Below are 15009 nucleotides of genomic sequence, written 5' to 3' on the forward strand. Positions count from 1 at the left end.
ATCACCAGCTCCTCTTATCAATGACCTTCCCGCCATTATAAGGATTAAAGGGTGTCCGCTTCTGAACAAAGATGAGTAGGAATTTCTTCAGCCAGAGGGTAGTGAATCTGTGGAATTTGTTGCCGCAGGCAGTAGTGGAGGCCAGTCATTGGGTGTATTTAAGAAAGAGGTTCTTGATTAGTCTGGGCATCAAAAGTTATGGGAAGAAGGGCAGGCAGTGGGGATGAGGGCGGAAATGGATCAGATCATGATTAAAAGGCAGGGCAGGCTCAATGGGGTGAATAACCTATTTCTGCTCCTATGTCTTATAGTCTGATAAGGTGAGGTGAGGACATGGGCTGATAATTCTCTGGTTCCATTTGCCAGGGTCATACTTGCAGACAGGGGAAACTAAAATACTTGAAAGCAAGGTCCAGATCACGTAGATCACTGCTTGAGAAGTCTCATTATCTACCTTGACAATCAACGGCTTTGCCATAGTTACCTTGACTCATCATTCACAACCTGTGTGTTACCACTGACCACAAATGGAATTGAACTAGCCCAGTACATACTGTAGCTGCAAAATTTATTTAGAGCGCAGGTAAACTGAGGCATGAGCCAGGGTCGTGATGGGATAGCCTGACATTCCAGGGCTGCTGCTTCAATGACCTGGTTTTGATCCAACCCTCACACCTCTGTGGAGTTTATAGGTTCTCTCTTAGCAGATTTCATCCCATACCTTCCATACAGGGCAGATTCAACGGGCTGAATGATGTTTTATGATGTCAAGGTCATGCTGGTAGGTTAAGTCAGGTCAGGTCAAGTTTATTGTCATCTGATTGGACAAGTATAACCTGATGAAACAGTGTTCTCTAGTCCTCGGTGCAAAACACGCAGACACACAACCAGACATAACACACATACAGAGAAACCATACACATGCAGGACAAGTCTTCATCTATACAAATAAATAAATAGATGAGAGTCTCAGATGGTGAGTGTGAGTAGCTCCTTTGGTCACTCAGTGTTCTCACTGTCCATGGGAAGAAGTTTTTCCTCAGCCTGGTGATGCTGGCTTAGGTGTGATAGTAAATTACCCTTATAGTATCAGAATATAGTAATGGATGCTGAGGGGATCTGAGAGCAAGTGAGAGAGAAAACTGCAAAAGGAGAGGCGTTGGCATCACTGGTACCCCCTGATGGGAGTCAGAATGGAATGAATGCCCTCCTTTTTGAATGAATGCACTCCTTTTTGAATGAAGGAGCAGCACTGTGACAAAGGATTTGCAAGCTATTCCCGGGATGCACACTGAGTCAGAACTGCTGGAAGACCATCAATTCAGTGAAAGACGCCCTTTGGTCTACCCGAAACCTGTGGGACACAGGATGGCGGTGAGGGAATGCGGCTGACTGGCACATTCCAGGCTGCAGGAGTACATGCTGAGGCTTGGCACAGCCAATGCAAGGGAACTGTGGGAAAGGACCACAGTCTAGAGTCCTTCCATCACCGGGGATGGAGGAGTTGAGACAGAGGGGAAGCCCCTCAAACAACAGAGGGGGGGATAACGACAAAGTGCCACAATGGTGGCACATTTTTTCTCATGCCTTGACAAAGGACTCAAGCCTGAAATGTTGGTATATCTTTGCTACATAAAGTACCCTGTTTGACCAACTAATTTTCTCCAGTATTGTGTTTTTACCAGGTTAGGTTCCAATTTTAAAAAAAGTTTACAACATGGTAGAAGCAATTCCTGTCATTCTAACCTGTGCCGGCCAGTTGGTCAACAAATCCCGTACATTTTTTGGAGGGTAGGTGGAAGCTAGGACACCCAGAGCAAAGCTACACAGGTGATTCAGAAAATGTACAAACTCCTTGAAGACAGACCTGGATTCGAACCGGGGTTTGCTAACACTGTAATAGCGTTGCATTGACGTGTTGCCAGTTCATCTAATTCCTCCCAACCACGTTTTTCTTCTGAATTTAGCAAAATAAACAACTCAAATCAGAAGAATGTTTATACTTAGAAAAAAAAAGCAGGGAGCTGGTGTTAGTCTTCATTTTCATTGTTTTCCAAAGAGTGAATGTCTGTTGGTTCTGCAATGTTTGTTGGGGCCTATTGAGCTAAGTAAACAGAACTTCCTTTGCTAAGTGAAGTTTTGGCTCAGTTACAAACCCTCAACTCTGCAGAGATTCCTTTCATAGATCCAGATCAGGTATTCTTTTCTTTCAAATTCCCAGGTCAGAATTTGTTCAACCAACAAGTTATGAACACAAACTGACCACAACCACTCTCCTTGTCCATTTGAGGTCATCATTCTTGAAAACCTCGACAATTTCCATGATATATTTGAGCAAAGCTGACACTAAGCTGAGACATGGTTCTTGAGGTCTTATCACAAGTGGTTTGGCAGTGTCTGGTCACACTGCTTGCAAGCTTCCTTTACTTTCTGTGTAGCATTTCATTCAACCCCTTTTTGTCCTCAGTGTCCATGCCCTCAGATTGAAAATTCCCCAATCTTCTCTCCATGCTGTATCCCCTTCCAAAACCTCCATTCACTAGGCCCTCGTCTACGTTCAACTTTAACATGTTGGCTGCTTTGCAAGGCCAATATAAATCAAGTCAGGGAGGGGAACAGATCCTCTTCAGGGCATTCCTGCGAGAAAAATTACAGAGAGACAAACAACAACCGGTAGTGCAATGTTGCTACAGCGCCAGTGACCCAGGTTTGATCTGCGCTGTCTGTAAGGAGTTTGCATGTTTCCCCCACCCCCTGTGTCTCTGTGGGATTGCTATCGGCACCCTGGTTTCCTCCCACCCCTCAAAACATGAGGAGCTTGTAGTTCAATTGGTGTGATTGGGCGGCACGGGCTCATGGGCCGGAAGGGTCTGTTACTGTGCATGACTAGATTTAAAAAAAAATGTAAATCACAAAGCAACCAATTGCAGATTCCCTCAAAAAAACAGATTGTATTTCAATTCAAGATTCAAAATTCCTTTTATTGTCATGTGATCATATAAAAATGTAATATTACATGAAATTTCCTTTTGCCTGCTGTAAGGCAAACACAGTGTTGCCATTAGCATTGCCTGGTGCCCCTGACAGTAAGAGAACAGTCTGGCAAATTTCTACAGGTGAATCATCGAGATGCTGCTGTCGATGCTGTCGGCCTCTGCCATCTTGAGTACTTTGATGTTAGGGATGAAGTCGCTCCAATGAATGTTGAGGATGGAGCGGAGACAACGCTGGTGGAAGCGTTCTAGGAGCCGTAGGTGATGCCAGTAGAGGACCCATGATTCGGAGCCGAACAGGAATGTGGGCATGACAACGGCTCTGTATACACTAATCTTTGTGAGGTTTTTCAGTTGGTTGTTTTTCCAGACTCTTTAACCGCTGCAACCGTGTCTGCCTGTCCCGCATTGGACTTGTCAGCCACAAACGAGCCTGCAGCTGACGTGGACATTACCCCTCCATAAATCTTTGTCTGCGAAGCCAAGCCAAAGATCATCGAGAGCATTCCGACTGGCCACATTACTGTCTGCTACAGGGATACCAATGTATAGGACAGGAAAAGCATACTGAGGGTTGTGAACTCGGCCAGCGTCATCATGGACACCAGTCTTCACTCTCTTAAGGACATCTACAAGAGGTATTGTTTCAAGAAAGTAGCCTCTATCATCAAGAACCCTCACCACCCAGGCCATGCCCATTTCTCACTGCTACTATCGGGAAGGAGGTACAGGAGCATGAAGACACAAACCCAACATTACAAAAACAGCTTCTTCCCCTTCGCCATCAGATTTCTGAATGGACAATGAACCACCGATACTACCTCACTTTTTTTTCTTCTTGCACTAATTATTTTTTTTAAGTATTGTATTTATAGAACCATTATTTATTACAATTTTGCCCCAGTAATGCACAACAAATCTGAATTCTGAGAAAGAGAAGCAAAAGAGAGTTCCCTCAGAGTCCCTGAGTGTCCATGGATTCACCTCAAATACTTCCGCAGCCCCTGCAGCTGCACAGATTCCTGTTTGATTCATCGGTAACATGAGCTCCAGATCTAAACCTCTGACACGATCAGGAAAATTTCAGCGCCTGAGGCCCGAATTCAAAGTCAAAAACGTGACACATTGAGTAGCAGAAGCACACTCTTAGCATGGCACCACAATGTCACCCTTGGTTTCCTCATCTTGATTTTCTGGAGCTCAACTAGACCACATGCCCATAAACTCTCCCTCCACCGGTTCTCCTGATGCCCATCCACACCAGTTTGCCATGGTATGGGTGGGCATCATTGGGGTGTGACGGGGAAATGGAACAGCCAGGGGTGGGAGGTGGAAAGCCACGTAAGCAGAGGGAAGAAAATGTGCAAACTTCTCACAGAAAGCATCTGTCTGGTTTGATCCAAAGTGACTGGATCACTGAGGCAGCAACACTACTTGCCTCGCCACTCTGTCACCTCATCTGTTACAAAGCACCAGGAGAGGAATTATGGGTTAAATTCTATTACTAGAACAGAAATAATCCACTCAGCTCACCAGGTTTTGACAGATTGATCCAACCTATTCACCTTCTCATGCCTCTCTCCATGTGAAAATCATTATTACATTCAAAGATCAAAGTTTCGATTTATTTCAAGAGTATATGTGGCATCACATACAACCTTCAGGTTCTTTTTTTTCTGCACCCAGGCAGAATCTCGGTTTCTCCATAATACAAAAACTGTACTCAAGAAAAGATATGGGTACAAAGGTGAGAAATGTAAATAAAAAAATAAATGTAAACAAACTGACTGCAATACATAAAATAAAGATTTAATTATTAATGATGTGTAAAGTAAGAGTCCTTAAATGAGTCCCTGATTAGGTTTGTAGTTGAGGAGTCTGATGGTAGAGGGGGAGCAGTTGTTACTGAACCTGGTGGTGCGAGTTTTGTGGCACCGAGACCTCTTGCCTGATGGCAGCGGCGAGAACAGAGCGTATGCTGGGTGGGGTGGATCCGTGAGGATTGCTGCTGCTCTCCGACGGCAGTGTTCCATGTAGATTTTCTTGATGGTGGTAAGAGTTTTGCCTGTGATTGTACTGGGCTGTGTTCACTACATTTTGGAGGGTTTCCCCTTTCATTTGTGTGTTAGTGATTCTTGATTTCTTATAAGTGCTAACATAATTTACATTTGGATCTGAAGTACCAATACATTCTTGAATGTCTGGAAGAAATCATATTAGGCTTTGACATCAATTTGCTGTGTGATACTACCTGTATTTGAGATTCATATAAAGTCCAGAAAAAACAATGGTCATTTACCCCAATATAGCCATTGTATGTCTTTGCAAGGTCAAATGAAAACCTATCTTGCTCTCTCCTTTTGTGTGTGTTGAATGTTTGTCCATGTATTTATTTTTTCACTTTTAAACATGAAAAGCAAAAATATTGTTCATTTCTAACCTATTGGTACATAGGGTGTGTTACCCTGTGATCTTAAGTGTGAGGTGTGTCTCTATGAATTGATGTTAGATGTAGGCAAGGACAATAAATTAATTGTGCAATGAACGTTCAGCTACATTTACTGAAAAAATATTTATTCACCTAGCAGGGAGACATGAGGTGATGATGTAGCTGAGAACTTTCTTCTTAACAGTAAGTCCCCTCATTACAAAACAAACTTCTTTGGAGATGTACCTGGGGAGTTGTTCTCATCTTCAGAGGTAATACAAAATTTGAATTGGTCTTTATTGTATATCTTCAGAGACATTTAGAGACTCCAAAGGGGCTCTCTTTTGCTTCTCTTTCTCACCTACTCTAAGAGGTGCTGGGTGACACTGAATGGTAACTCTTAAGGCAGGCAAAAGCCAATTTTGAGTAATATTACACAATCTGTACATGACAATAAAGGAATCTTGAATCTCAATGGAAATTGGATGTCCAGAGGGGTAAATCATTTTATGTCACCTGTTTTACACAATATCCAATGGAAATATTGTTATCTCAGGTTTGATTGATGAAATGTTTCTGAAGAGGCTTTTCTTGAATGAGAGATGGCAACATGAAAGGAAAGTTCCTGGATAATTATTCAAAATTCTCCTTTATTGATAGAAAAAGATGTGTTAAAATCCCATAACATCAAGAACTTTGACATTCAAGGAATCAAATAAATCCAGAATTTAACTGAACAAAACTGACTATGAGATTATCTGTTGATAGTAAGAAGACATCTAGTTTACCAATAGAAAACCTTGGTCCTTATCTAATTGACCTTTTATGTGATTCTTGGCTGCCTCCTCAGTTCAGAGGCATTTTCCAAAGGACAAAAAAAAAAATCCAGCTTCGCATTAATGAAATAAAGTGAAACACAAAAGTTTGCAGATGCTATGATTGTAGTAAAAACACAAAAATGCTGGAGGAACTCAGCCAGTCTCGTAGAATCCACAGGAGGCAAATATATATATCCAACGTTTCGGGCCTGAGCCCTTCCTCAAGGTATGAAAAGCCTGAAATGTCAGTTATATATCTTTACCTCCTATGGATGCTGCTGAGTTTATGTGTTTTTAAAGAAATGAAAACCATGGGATATCAGGCAAAAGTGAATTATTGTTCATTTAAAAGAACCTGACACTTTTCATTTTACACGTCAGTTTTCCTTAAAGTGACATCACTTTTGAAGTAAATACACTCAATAAAATCTGAGTGTGGAACTGTGATAGAGTCAGTGGCTTATGCCAACCTTTCTACTTTTAAACAGAGTCTTTGGTTATATCCCAAAATGCCGGTTGAGATTGAGAATTTCTAGCTTCTGGGCACCATTGCCCTACTCTTGCCACCAATTTGTTGACATGGGAGATAGAAAGCATCATAATGACAGTATTTGCAATTTGGAGTTTAAATGGGATGGAATAAGTTAATATTTCCTCCACAACATACTTTAACTTGACTTGTCTAACGCTGACTCTGAGCGGCTAAATATTTCCTTCACCGTCATGAGTGATGGTTCATTTATTCTTTTGTAACTTTTCATAGTTTTTCAAAATGATGATATTGAAACTGATACTTGCCAACATTTGTATGTTCATTAGAAAAGTTCAAGACAAGTTTATTATCATCTGATTGTACAAGTACCTCCCAATAAAACAGCGTTTTCCAGTCCTCGGTGCGAAACACTCAGACACACTACCGGACATAAAGCATATACAGACAAACAATGCGTACAAAGGACAAGTATTCATATGCACAAATAAATAAATAAATACATTTTTGCTTCGGTAAATATCAGAGTCTCAGATGGTTAGTGTGAGCAGTTCCTTTAGAAGTTGAATTTTTTTTTTCAAAAAGACTCAGAACCAATAATACAATGAATGACTTCACGGGTCAGAGAAGAGGCAACTGATTAATACTTGTTTGAAAACATATGGGATTATTTGATTTAAAAACTGGAGTGCTTAACATGGAATTAATTTATCAAATTTTTGAAAGTCTGGATATCATTGTTGTAAATATTAAGGCGGAGAATTTAATCTGTACGGGCTTTCCTTGGAGCTCAATGTAAACAGCGGTTGACATGACCGATAAAATAAAATCTTAAATAGAAAGTCACACAGGTTCACAGGGATCCTAGTTCTGATTATTATTTTTTTTTGTCGGGGGCAAAGTGATAGGACAGAAATCAAAATGATAGCTCACTAGGAAACCTCAATTCATGTTTGAAAATCTTTTAAGCTTGCTGTTTACCTTGAGTCAACAATGAAAAAAAAACTAGCTGATTCGGCAAAGGGTGATATGAAATCTGATGATAAAATATGATCTCTACCAGTCTAATTAACAGATTTACCTTGAAGCATTGCATTTGAATTACTGAATCAAATCTGACTGATTAGATCAAACTCCTCAAAGTGAAATACGTGGCTGCAATTACTGAAGCTAACTAACGGCCTCACTGACAACTTCACCCTGGAGTTGACTTTCTCTTTCTGTTCCATTGACTGTGAATACTGAATATAATGTAGGTAAACAGAAAATACTAAACCTATAGTAATATCAGAACATTCTGGAAAATAGCATGAAGTTGCTGGTGAGTTTTATGAATGGCGATTCTCTCAATGCATGTGCCTAAGGATTGTTTCTCAAGCATACATCCATCTCTTTATTTCTGTGAATAAAGTACCTGTATACTTCCAGAAACTTTGTTTTGAGCTCATCTCAACTTTATCATTTCTGATTGCAGAGATGGCATTCTGAACACATGCAATGAAACAGTTTATTTTCACAGTCACATTAATAACTGTTTGATTATAAACTACTGGGGAAAAAAGCACAGATTGAATTCACCAATATGAAACAAGGTGCTAATTACATTTACTGTTGCATGTACATCTTCTTAATTTTGAAAACATTCCAAATGTTTCCAGATAGATCATATCTTTTATGAAGCGTGTGAGTCTTCAATTGTGATTTTAAAAATAATTTCATTTAAATTTAGATGATTAAAAAAAAGTTTTTGGGTACCTCATATTTTTTTCCTGATTATTTACAGCGGCCATTTTCTCAACATTTTTTTTGGCCATGCCTTCCCGCTCCCCCAGGACTCTGTTCAAAGTTTACTGGCCCCTTCCCTGTGAAGCAGTCATGTTTTGGTTTCTTCCCTACTTCTCTCTTACCGACTACACAAAAAAAAATGAAATAAGCATTTATGTTACTGGACATGGAAAACAAAACAGATCTTTTACTTCTATGTACTGCGGCCCGTGAGGAGGGCCGTAGGGCTCCCATTGAGAATGGTTGATTTAAGGCACAACACAAGTTTCAATAAAATTTGGGAATCAGGCTTTTTTTTAAAAGCCTTCATTCGAAATGAGCAAACGTCCACTTTTAATCTAAAGGTTTATTCTTCATTGTTTTTCAAATGTAATGAAGTTTCAAGGTACAATTTAAATAAAAATGGATAAATACACAACAGCAGGCAATAGAGAGGAACAGCAAATTCCACGGAAGTACATTAAGGGCAAGCTGCTCTCACAAAAATGGAAGTCAGATAATGATCACTTATCTGACACACCAAAGCAATATAGTTACTGAGATATTGATCGCATCGTAAGTTTTTTTTCTTATGAGTTGAGTTCAAAACACATGCATGTCTTCAACGTTAATAGCAAAACACACGCATTAACTCTTTACACTGTATAAATAACTGTATTTTTGATGTGCAAGACAAATAAGGCAAGGTTAAATAACTTTGCTGCTAATTTTTCCAGAAAAAGAACACCTTTGTACTGTTCAAAGCTGAAGCCTATTCAAAACAAATGTAAAAAATGCTTTGCCAATCTTGCAAAATGAATTTTAATATTAATCAATATTGATTCAGAATTATTTCAATTGATGCTGTGCGCCCAGTGCCCGCGAACCTAGTTGCAAGAGGCAGCCATGTTAGGCAGGCACTACATAAAAAGTGGCCATTTTGCCATTTTCTATCTGAGCTGCAGACATGGTTTGATCAATAGGTTAATCTCAATAACTTGCTAACATTTGTACTCCTTAACATCGTGCTTTAAATGCTTCTCTTAAAATAATTTTCCATATTTCCTTATGACGTAGAAAAAGCTCATTCAGCCCATCAAACCCATGCTGTTTATTGACCAAGCTCATTTCCCAGGAACCCACTCTGTCTCCATTCCCATTGCTGAGCCTCAATTTCTTTCGCTGACCTACATGCTAATGGGAATTTACATTTGCCAATTAATCTACTGGCCTGCACATCTTTGAGATGTGGGAGAAAACCAGAGTGCTCAGGAAGAAAGAAGAATACATAGTCACGCAAACAGTTGCTGAGGTCAGGAGTGAACCCGGGTTGGTGGCAGCAGCCGCACTGGGTGTGCCACACCACCATCCAGAGGCAGCACTGTACAAAGGTAGTTAAGCTGCTGCCTCACTGGGCCACACAGAGATAAAGTGACCAGCCGCTGCAGCATTTTGTAATGAGGTGCATAATAAAGAAACTGCAACCCTTGGCTGTGTGTATCGCACTCTATGATGAAACATCAGACGTTCTTGCTTTGCAAAAAAATAATTCAATCCTACCTGAACTTTCCTGTTGTTTTCATGAGTTTTAATCAAAAAACATTTTCAGTTGGACATTTCCAAATTTAAAATTTTATTTACAGCACGGTAGAAGTCAATTCCAGCCATTTAAACCCAAGTCTCCCAATTACACCCAGATTAACCCTCAAACTCCTGTGTTTGGAGGGAGGGAAAGGAGCTATGATGTTGTGGTCATTACAGAGCCTTGGCTGGACAATGGTCAGGATTAACTGATTTGGGTTTGGGAGTTTTAAAAGGAATAGGATAGGATGTAAGAGAAGGGGGGGAGTAGCATTACTGGTCAGGGATAGTATCATGGCTATAGAAGGGGAGGACTTTGCAAAGGGAGTGTCAGAGCCAGCTCTTCAGCGCTTGACGTCCTGCTTTGCGGAAACTGCCAAAATGTTTGGCCTGGAAGTCAGCCTGAAGAAAACTGAGGTCCTCCATCAGCCAGCTCCCCACCATGACTACCAGCCCCCCCACATCTCCATCGGGCACACAAAACTCAAAACGGTCAACCAGTTTACCTATCTCGGCTGCTCCATTTCATCAGATGCAAGGATCGACAATGAGATAGACAACAGACTCGCCAAGGCAAATAGCGCCTTTGGAAGACTACACAAAAGAGTCTGGAAAAACAACCAACTGAAAAACCTCACAAAGATAAGCGTATACAGAGCCGTTGTCATACCCACACTCCTGTTCGGCTCCGAATCATGGGTCCTCTACCGGCACCACCTACGGCTCCTAGAACGCTTCCACCAGCGTTGTCTCCGCTCCATCCTCAACATCCATTGGAGCGCTCACACCCCTAACGTCGAGGTACTCGAGATGGCAGAGGTCGACAGCATCGAGTCCACGCTGCTGAAGATCCAGCTGCGCTGGATGGGTCACGTCTCCAGAATGGAGGACCATCGCCTTCCCAAGATCGTATTATATGGCGAGCTCTCCACTGGCCACCGTGACAGAGGTGCACCAAAGAAAAGGTACAAGGACTGCCTAAAGAAATCTCTTGGTGCCTGCCACATTGACCACCGCCAGTGGGCTGATAACGCCTCAAACCGTGCATCTTGGCGCCTCACAGTTTGGCGGGCAGCAGCCTCCTTTGAAGAAGACCGCAGAGCCCACCTCACTGACAAAAGGCAAAGGAGGAAAAACCCAACACCCAACCCCAACCAACCAATTTTCCCTTGCAACCGCTGCAATCGTGTCTGCCTGTCCCGCATCGGACTGGTCAGCCACAAACGAGCCTGCAGCTGACGTGGACTTTTTTTACCCCCTCCATAAATCTTCGTCCGCGAAGCCAAGCCAAAGAAAATAGAAGGGGAGGACTTTGCAAAGGGAGTGTCTACTAAGTCGGTGTGGGTTTGAAGTTAGAAATAGGAAGAGAATAATCACTTTACTAGGAGTCGTCTATAGGCCCCCAAATAGCCCTCGGGACACAGAGGAGTAGATAAGCAGGCAAATCTTGGAACGGTTCGGGAAAGACAGGGTTGTTGTTATGGGGAAACTTCAACTTCCCTAATATTGACTAGCATTTCCTGACTACAAGAGGGATAGATGGGACTGAATTTCTCAGGAAAGTTCAAGAAGGATTCCTGACATGGTATGTGGACCAGCCCATGAAAGGAGAGCCATTTTGGATCTAATTCTGGCTAATTAACTTGGTCAGGTGAGAGTGACCACAACTCCCTGAGCTCTAGCATAGCTATGGATAAGGATGAAAGCAGACAACATGGGAAAGTGTTTAACTGGGGAAGGGCGAATTACTATGGGATGAGGCAGGAACTAGCGAGAGTAAATTGGAAACAGATGTTCAAAGGTGGAAGTACAGAACTAATGTGGAGGAAGTTGAGAGACCACTAGTGCTGGGTTCAGGATAGATTTGTCCCTTTGGAACAGGGGAATGATGGTAGGAAAAAGATGTTATGAGAACATGCATGCATGACATCATAAAAGGAGTTAGATTTGTATTGCGAGTTCAGTTAGTCGCCATCTTGATCAGGATAAAGAGTACGAGTGAGGAGATTCTTAAGAGAAATACATGACAAAGAGAACCATGGTTGACAAAACAGGCGAGACAGCTAGTGTAACCTCACTACAGCTTACAAATAAATAAAGAATACACTTACTCGTTACTTTCAGTGCACCATAAAGTTGACTTTCTTTTTATTTTTCACTGGACACACCATTTCATTCTTCAACTCACCAAAAACCACCCAGCTAATCTACTCTGGCCTTCTCCTTGGCTCAGTGCCACCTGGGTGATCCTGATGCTCTCACTCTCCTCCTCCCGACGAAGGTAAGCATGTGATCGCGACACTAATCAAGAGGAGGAAGGAATCATACATTAGATATAGGAAGGAGCACACAGGAAGGGCTCATGAGAAGTAGATGGTAGCCAGGAAGGAACTTAAGAAAGGACTTATGAGAGCTTGAAGGGGGCATGAGAAGGCCTTGGCATGTAGAATTAAAGAAAACCCCAACGCGTTCTATGCGTATGTGAAGAACAGAAGGATGAAGGTGGAGCCACTAAAGGATAAAGGAGGCAAAATGGGCCTGGAGATGGAGGAGGTTGGGGAGATCCTAAATAAATACTTTGCTTCTGTATTCACAAGAGAAAAGGGCCTGGATCAGGGTCAGATGAGAAAGAACAGGCTTGAGTGCTGGATAATATTAAGTTTAAGGAAGAGGAGGTGTTGGATCTTCTTAAAAATGTTAAAATTGATGTGCCCGAGACCAGACACAATACACCCCAGACTGCTGTGGGAAGTGAGGGAAGAGATAGCTGGGGCAGTGGCTATGATCTGTGAGTCCTCTTTGGCCACAGGGGAGGTCCTGGAGGATTGGAAAATGGCAAATGTGGTCCCCTTGTTTAAAAAAGATAATAGGAGGAATCTTGGGAATTATAGACTGGTGAGTCTTACATCAGTGGTATGCAGACTATTGGAGAGCATTTGGAGAAGTACAGTCTACCTAAGGATATTCAGCATGGCTTTGAGATCGGAGGGTCATGTCTCGAGTCTAGTGAGTGTTTTGAGGAGATAACATAGGAAATTGATGAGGGTAGGGTGGTAGATGTGGTCCTTATGGATTTTAGCAAGTTATTTGACAAGGTCCCCCATAAGAGACTTATTCAGAAAGTCTTGAGGCATGGAATCCATGGAACCTTGGCTATGTGGATAAAAATGTTGGCTTGCATGTAGAAAGTGGAGAGTAGTTGTGGAACGAAAGTATTCTGCCTGGAGGTCAGTGACTAGTGGAATTCCACAAGGATCTGTTCTGGGACCCCTGTTCTTTGTGATCCTTATAAATGACCTAGATGAAGTAGCAGAAGGATGGGCCGGTAAGTTTGCGGAGGATACGAAGGTTGGAGGAGTTGTGGATGGAGCTGAAGGTTGTCATAATTTGCAAAAAAATATAGATGGGATGCAGAGTTGGGTAGAAAAATGGCAGATGGAGTTCAATCCGGTTAAGTGTGAGGCGATACATTTTGGAAGGACAAACCTTAGGAATGTTGATGAACAGAGGGACCTTGCGGTCCAAATCACTGTGCAGTTTAATAGGATAGTTAAGAAGGCCTATGAAATGTTGGGATTCATTAACAGGGAGATTAAGTTCAGTAGTTGAGAGGTCATGTTGCAACTGTACAAATCTCTGGTTAGACCACATATTGTGTTCAGTTCTGGCCACCTCATTGTAGGAAAGTTGTAGAAACAATGGAGAGGGGGCAGAGGAGATTAACCAAGATGTTAACTGGATTGGAAAAGAAGTCTTATGAGGCAAGGTTAGCAGAGTTGGGACTTTTCTCTTTGGAGTGCAGAAGGATGAGAGGAGACTTAATAGAGGTCTATAAGATTGTGAGAGGCATAGATAGGATGGACAACCAACATTTTTTCCCAGGGCAGGAATAGCAAACACCGGAGGACAAAGCACAGGGAGGGAGGTTTAGGGGAGACATCAAGGATACATTTTTTATGCAGACAGCTATGGGTGCCTGAATGTCTTGCCAGGGATGGCGGTGGAGGATGAAACATTAGGGGCATTTAAGAGAATCTTAGACAGGCACATGGATGGAAGGAAAATAGAAGATTAGAGGGTAGGAAGCGTTTAGTATTTTTTAAAGTAATATATGGTTCGGCACCACATTGAGGGCCAAAGGGCCTGGACTGTGCTCTAGTGTTCTATGTTCTATGTTCTAAATCGGAGACACGGGGAGAATGCACAAACTCCTTATGGACTGCGTCGGATTCAAATCCAGGTCGCTGGCGCTGTAATATCATCATCGCTTCCAAGAGCAGCTGGCTGCAGTGATTTACATATGATAATACACATGTGAAATTTTGAAATGTCACAAGAGAGAGATTTGTGTGCTATCCAGACAAGTCCATCTCTACATAGTACAATAGGTTTTGCAAGAACTAAGAGTAAAACAAAGAGCAAACCCAGTAGAAATCAATGCAGTGCTCTCTCGTGCCACCAGATTCCTTTTTCAGTGCAGCAGTTTTATCCACACGTGTTATGGCCAAAAAGATCGTGGCATCTCTGTGCAGTGCACCTCAGTGGGAAATCCTGCAAACAACTGCACGTATGAGCCAGTAGCTGTGAACTGGGGCTAGTCATGATGCTGGGTTTTGCTTAGCCTGTAACCCCCAAGTACAGAGGGCCCAGCCAATCAGGAACACATGTGTGCCACTTCCCTCACCCATATGGCAGGTCATTGTGCCACTGTAAGAGAATTAAATGTGATGACACATACGATGTCCTAGGTGGACGGGGTGGTGAAGGGGCATTTGGCTTGTTTGCCCTTACTGAGTCAGGAAGTTGCAAGTTAAAGTGACTGCTGTGCTAAACAAGGCTGTGATGGTTCTTTTATTGAAATAAAGAAACGTGGGTTATTTTATTCCTCTATATTTTATTAGCTAGAGTACTCATGACCTTGTGGAGACATCCATT

Source organism: Narcine bancroftii, chromosome 13 (assembly GCF_036971445.1).
Source record: "Narcine bancroftii isolate sNarBan1 chromosome 13, sNarBan1.hap1, whole genome shotgun sequence".
Taxonomy (NCBI): Eukaryota; Metazoa; Chordata; class Chondrichthyes; order Torpediniformes; family Narcinidae; genus Narcine; species Narcine bancroftii.